The 7,393-nt window shown below is 39.4% G+C and overlaps 1 pseudogene; it reads left to right on the top strand.

Annotated features, from left to right (window-relative positions):
- The first annotated feature begins 5,702 nt into the window (after nt 1-5,702).
- LOC126063334 (uncharacterized) lies at nt 5,703-5,795 on the top strand (annotated as a pseudogene).
- Nucleotides 5,796-7,393: the final 1,598 nt, after the last annotated feature.

The following is a 7,393-nucleotide window of genomic DNA, read 5'->3' as shown; positions in this document are numbered from 1 at the left end:
GAGGTAGTTATCTTTATATTCTTTCTTACCAATGTATCTTGATAACCAAGAAGCAGGTTATGCTGAAATACACTCATACACATGTGATGTTTCTTTTGGGATAAATAGGACTTTTGTTTGTTGATAATGGCTGGTCCATGAGAGAAAGGACTTAGCATTTATTGCATGTCCATATTGACCACCCATATTTGACCAGCAAATTTGCATAAGCTTCCTCATTTCATGACCATACTCCTCCTCACCAGTCTATGTTAAGGGAATTGCCGCCATCTTCCAGAGTTCTTTCTCGGTTGCAAGTCTGAAAATTTATACCCCTCTTCCTTTCCAGGTACCTCTGACTAGAATTAATCCATAATCAAGACTCTTTGGTTGTCATCTTCTAAATGACTCTTTCATGTATCCACTTCTTCCCAAATCCTCCAACTCCTACCCCAGGGTGAGCTATAATCTATCTTCCAAATAACCAAAAAAACTCCTAAATCTGTCTCACCAGCCAGGCTCTCAGTTTTGTGAGGACAGGGACCAAGTCTGTTTTTGCTCTCTCATTGAATTCCCAGCACCTTAGTATATTATTTTTTAGTATAAGAAGAGAGCCTTAGTGGCACTGTGGTGAAGAGCTGGGTTGCTAACCATAAAGTCAACATCTCAAATCTACCAGCCGCTCCTTGGAAACTCTATGGGGCAGTTCTACTCTGTCCTATAGGGCTGCTATGAGTCAGAATGGACTTGATGGCAACGGGTTAGTATAAGAATTGGTATTTAGTGAGGGGCAAGACAGGCAGTCGCTATTGCCAATAATTGCTAATAAACGCTTGTAAGTGGAGGAAACAGCTTTACCTTTAACTCTTTAACTTCTTTACCTACATACCACACACACACACACACACACAACGTGGGAAACGTAGTTAAGTACCAAATGGACAGGTCCCACCAGTCCCAGATTCTACCAACATGAATTATTTCAGGTCTAATTGGAAAAAGACTCCTTCATCTTAAGCGCTTGACACAAAACTATGAAACTGACTTAAAATGAGCTCACTCAGGTAGTTTTGATTCCAGCTGTACGTTGGTATACAACGGAATGGGTGATTTGTACTCAGTGTTTAGGATCAGCCAGTCCTGGGAGCTGATACCATTTCTACCATTTGCTAGGTATCAACCTTAGACAGGTCCCTTTCACTCTTTGAGATTTAGTTATTCCTTTTATAAAAATAGGAATACAAATACATAATTTGCAAGGCTTCTCTGAGAGTTCACAATATTCATAAGGTACCTAGCAAGTAAGAGATGCCCAATACATTATAATTCGATTTTTCAAATGACAAACTTTTTAAGCTATAACATAATTTGTGCTGACCTTCCTGGCATTAAAAAGGTACTGTGACTAGAGAGCATTTTTAATGCTTCCAAAGGGCATTTTCTAATATTCCAGAATCTGCTTTAATATAATCGGGAAATTGGCAGGACAGTTGTCCCTTCCCTCCCCCTCCCCCCAATAAAACACTAGAGGCCCGGATAGTTGTGTGACTTTTACAAGGTCATAGAGTAAGTAACTCTACTTGGAAGAGGGCCTAGACTTTGGGATTTTTCGTCTGTTTTTATCTGCCACTCCCCCTCCCAGAGTAGGAGTTTTATTCATTCCAAAGAAGGTTGCATTTGTGGGTATGATTTGGTCAATGTACCAAGTCTTCCTGGAACTTTCAAAAATAAGAACATTTTAAGATATGAGAAATATCTTAAATTTCACTACCTGTTTAGTCAGGTTTCAGGCTGCATTTGGTCCCATATCCATTTACTTGTTGAAATTTGCAGAACTATGTGCAACACACCATGCAGAGATGCAAAGACAAATGGGTCTTGTTGTCGGTGGTCTTGCACTCATTGATTCTTTATGTTCTACACAAGAATAACCAAACCAAAACCAAACTTACTGCCAGCATAGTGGACTCCAACTCTTAGCAACCCTGGATGATAGAGTAGAACTGCCCCATAGGGTTTCCAAGGCAGCAATTTATGGAAGAAGATGGCCACATCTTTCTCCTGCAGAGCAGCTGGTGTGTTAGAACTGCTGACCTTTCGGTTAGCAGCCAAGTGTTTAACCACTGCACCAGCAGGGCTCCTTCAACAAGAATAAATCTACTAAAATGTCCAGCAGCCAAATGGGGGGAAAGGCCACCATTAGAAGTCTCCCCTTCCAGTAGCACCACGCAGTGCTATCTACCTCCCAGAAATGGGAGTTGAATTGAAGGATGCTAAAGAAACAACAATCCATCTTTGAGCAATTACCCAACCTCATGACAGTAAACGATCAGCAAATGCAGAGAATCTAAAAAAAAAAGGCCACATAGAAATGTGATCCAGAGAATATTTCTGGGTGGTAACATGCAGAAGTCCAGATGGAAATTTAGCATTAATTTGGCTAACACTATTTCAGTCACAGCACATTTTCAACTATTTATTTTTGTACCAAGCCTCTCCTAGTAAGGTGGGTATCGAATGGAAATTTTTTTCTAAGGTGGCATTTCAAATAATAACAATAATAATAAAAACCTGGATCAGCAACAATTTTTCCATTAGATGCAGAGAGAAGCACAGCAGAGGCCTTGAGTAGGCCTATATTTTTTTCACTAATTTAATCTGTGCACGTAAAGGACATCTTTCCATTTCTTTCTTAAAGAAGGCTTGTTTCTCTCTCCATTCAGCTGATTGGCTCCAACTTTGAGATGCTTATTTCTTTAGTGTTGATACCCAAATACGAATGCAGTCCTTCTAATTTATACCATGGGGAAAGGAGAGCTGGGGTCTAAGAGAGGTGGATTCTATCCATGCCACGGTAACATATATGCAAAATTGATTTTCCAACCATACCAAGTGATAAAGTTCATCTTTGATATATTCCTGTCTCACTGCTTTCCAGGTCTTAAGGCATCTGATCTCAGGTCAACTCCCCTTGGAGTGTAATTCAGAACACAGTCCCTTCCCTTCAGAGAGCTCATGCCACAGGGCACGGGTATGTTTTCTTTGGCTGGGACAGACCTTATGAAAGAAATTATTCTGCCGCCTAACTGACAGAGTTGGGCATGGGGTACAGAGAAATGGAGCCTCTCCCAGTGGCCCTTTGCCTGGAATTTGTCCTAAAAGCATGAAACTGAGCAGGATTTGTAGCAGACAGATGTGGATAATATATGCACCGCCTTTCCATTTTGGTGTTTGTTTGCAAGAGAATGAAAGACTGCAGGGTTTGAAATGTGGCTCCAGGTGATGCTGAAGCTGTGAACTCTTGGAGGGGCCTGGCCCCAGGCTTGATTGGGAAGTCTGTTGTGGATGGATCACACTGGCCAAACCGAAAGGAAATTCCCATGATGACACACTTGTTGAGGCAAGTTATCTAAGGAAAATAACCAGGAGAGTTTTAGTAGTCCATGGAAAAGATGTGTGATATAAACATAGGCAGTGGTCAAGTCTGGCAGTTGGACACCCTTGCTTGCTCTACAACTTTACCTGAAAGCAGAGGCTACTTAGCAGGCTACCAACATTTATTCAAATACCTCTTGTTGCCACCTAATTCTAAAACAAGGAAGAAATTACTGGGTCAGCATTTTCACACAGAAGGGCCCAAGAGGTTGTTTATTTGTTTTTTGTTTTTTTTTTTACCATGAGCTTTCAGGGACAATTCAGTGAAACCGTAATTGTGTACTGAAAAGAGTCCCTTTTGGCTCATATGAGTTCTAGCTCACCTCTGCCACTTTAATTTTGATCAAATTGTTTTACTTCAGTGGAACAGCAGCTAGCTTAGTTGAGTATAAAATGAGAGAGAGGATTTAGCTGACAGCCAGCTTACTTTTTCACTCTAAAATATTACAGCCTTAGTGACACCTGCATTGAAAATTGCAGTAAGCCAAATGTACAAAGTGCATCTAAAGACAGCAATTTGCACTGTTACTTCTGAAGACTATTAGTTTGAATGAAATAGGCATTATTGATTACATTTTTAAAACATTCAGATTTTCCGCATGAAAATTTAAAATAGAGGGGAAACCTGGGAATTGGAATGATCTCTTCCTCAGTATATATCTCTGAGTACTAAACCAAAACCATATCGGTTGCCATTGAGTAGATTCTGACTCATAGTGACTGTATAGAACAAAGTAGAACTGCCACATAGGGTTTCCAAGGACTGGCTGGTGAATTCAAACTGCTGATCTTTTGGTCAGCAGCCAAACTCTTAACCGCTGTGCCGCCAAGGCTCCTTTGAGTAATAGTACCCTTCTTTTAAGCCAAGGCCTGACGTTCCTACTGGGAAGTGGCAGAGGGTTAGGTCTCTGCTTAGAGCAGAATTCAGCAGGCTAAATCTGGGCCACCACCTGTTTTTGTGGGACCTAAATCTAAGAATGATCTCTGCTTTTTTAAGTGGTCAAAAGAAATATCAAAAAGAGAATAATATTTCATAACACCTGAAAATTATATGAAATCCAAATTTTAGTGTTCATAAATAAAGTTTTATTGGAACACAGCCATGCCTATTCATTTACTATTACCTATAGCTATTTTTCGGAAACCCTGGTGATGCAGTGGTTAAGAGTCTGGCTGCTAAACAAAAGGTTGGCAGTTCAAATCCACCAGCCACTCCTTGGAAACCCAATGGGGCAGTTCTACTCTGTCTTATATGGTCGCTCTGAGTTGGAATCAAATCAATGCAACAGGTTTTGTTTTTAGGTTTTTTTATGGCTATTTTTGTGCTACCGTGATGTTGTTGTTGTATGCTGTCAAGTTGATTCTGGCTCATAACCACCCTATATGACAGACTAGAACTACCCCATGGGACTGCTTATGGCATGATTGAACTGAGCAATTGCAATAGAGACTATACGGCTTACAAATCTGAAAATGTTTACTCTCTGGACCATTACAAAAAAAGTTTACTAATCTATCCTACAGAAACGGTACGACTATCCAGAGATATATTAGGAAAGAGGTGGAAAGAAGAAAGAACTGAGGAAGATAAAAGAGAAAAATAATTGCGATCATTAAATTGTAATTCCAGTAATGTTAACAATATTTGTTTATGACTACTACTACTAACAGTTTCAAAATATATTACATACGAAAATTTTTGTGAGGATAACAACAAAAAGACAACTCAATCAAAAAATAGGCAACAGAAGTTCACCAAAGAGGATACTCAAATGGCCATCAAGCACATGAAAAGATGCTCAATGTCATGAGCCACTAGAGAGATACAAGACAAGTCAAAACCGCAATGAGATGCTACCTCACCCCTACTAGAATGCCAACGATCAAAAAAATGGAAAACTATAGATGTTGGCGGGCTTCTGGAGAAGCTGTAACACTCATCCATTGCTAGTGGGAATGTAAAATGGTATAACCTCTGTAGAAAACAGTTGGGAGGTTCCTCACAAAGCTGAACACAGAATTACCATAGGACCCGCAATCTTAATCCTAGAATACACCCAGAAGAAGTGATGGCAGAAACATAAACGGAAACCTGTACACTAATGTGCATTGCAGCACTTCTCACAATAGCCAAAAGGTGGAAGCTATCAAAATGTCCATCATCAGATGAATGGATAAACAAAATGTGTTATATAAACACAATGAAATACTATGTAGCCATAAAGAGAAAAATGAAGTCCCGATACAAACCACAAGATGGATGAACCTTGAAAACAACAAGCTGATGAGTGCTGGTTTCAGCAGCATGTACACTAAAATTGGAACAGAGAAGATTAGCATGGTGCCTGCGCAATGATGACACAGGGGTGTTCCTTATTTTTGAAAGGAGGAGAGTGCTGACACCTTGCAGGCATTGCAACCAATGTCACAAAATAATTTGTGCATAAATTTTTGAATGAGAAACTAAAAAAAAAAAAAAAATGCTGGGTAAAATAAATCATTTGCAAAAGAACACTTTTTATTTGATCTTGCTTATATGAAATAAGCAAATATAGGGAAACCAAAGATTATTATGGTCACCAGGGGTGGGAGGGAGGGAGAAAGGGGAAATTTTTGCTTAGGGGGCACTGGGTTTATGTTAATGGTGGGGGAATGATTTGGAAAAGGATACAGAGCATAGTTGTACAACTTGAAGAATCGAATCGATGTCACTGAATTGTATATGTAGAAATTGTTGAGATGGCTATGGTCTGTTACATATATTTTTACCAACATTTAAAAATAAAAAGTCTATCAACCAGTTAAAGACTAATAAACAAATACAATTGTGAGGAATTAACGTTAAGTATGTTCTCTATTTTACTGAAAGAGAAAGGTTGAATAAATTGTCAAGTCACACAGCTCATTAACCATGTCACCAGGACTAAAATCCAGGTGTCTTAAGACTCATCATGGTAGCTACAACTACGCAAGGCAGGCTGGAGTTGGGGGAGGGTCATTTTGCCAAAGCCGAAGCAAAGCTTTTCCAAAAGACTGAATTGTAACTCTTCGTACTCAATGCATTTAACACCTGGGTTGGCCATTTGTTGATTTCTATCAAAAGTGGTATACACAGACATACACACACAAATATATATATACATATGTATATATATATATAACATTTATTTGATTTTAGAAGACTCACAATTATCAAAAACATTGATACATAAACCATTGAGTTTAGACAAACAGCACTTTGTTCCCTTGCCCACATAACTGCCCAGTAATTTTGACCAGGATATCATATATAACTTAGTGCAAAACAAAAGTGCAGTAAAGTCCAGAACTCAATATTTTTTATCTTTGACAAATTGACCAAAGACCAAATTAAAAAAAAAAAAAAACTAACAAATAGGCTATATATCCAGCAAAGTCCACGAACACCAAAACCTGTGCCCCTGATCCCTATATCTTGTGAAAAAGTAGCCAATAAATGCAGCCACTGTCTCTCCCACCTCAGCAATCACCATCAAACACAAATCCAGAGCAGCTGATACGATTTAGTAGCACAGGAAGAGACAAACATGTGCAAAAGCAAACCCTGAAAGTCAATTGGATTATATCGTGGAGACTTCTGTGATAAAGGGGACTTAGTTTTACAGCTTACTCGGGTGGGGGTGGGGAGAAAAAAAAAAAAAAAAACAAAGAAGAAAAATCACCCTGGGTCTCTTCGCTTAAGTTATTTTGCAGATTTATTGAAACACGCACGTGGTAGAAAATGATTTCCAGAAGTCAGACCTTTAGCTAAGCCATATTGTGGCAGCCTGTTCTCATGAGCAAACATGGCCTCATGCTCTGAGGTAACGTGAGGTAACCGTTTGCAGGCAGTTGGCAATGTTAATTGCAGGATGCCTCAGGCCCAAGCTGGCATGAAGGCTCCTGGGTCCTCCCCTTTAATTAGAAATTTGTGAAACGTAACACATCTTGCCAGGTACAT

The sequence above is a fragment of the Elephas maximus genome, chromosome 19 (assembly GCF_024166365.1).
Source record: "Elephas maximus indicus isolate mEleMax1 chromosome 19, mEleMax1 primary haplotype, whole genome shotgun sequence".
In the NCBI taxonomy this organism is placed as follows: Eukaryota; Metazoa; Chordata; class Mammalia; order Proboscidea; family Elephantidae; genus Elephas; species Elephas maximus.
This window is presented reverse-complemented; position numbering and strand designations above follow the sequence as displayed.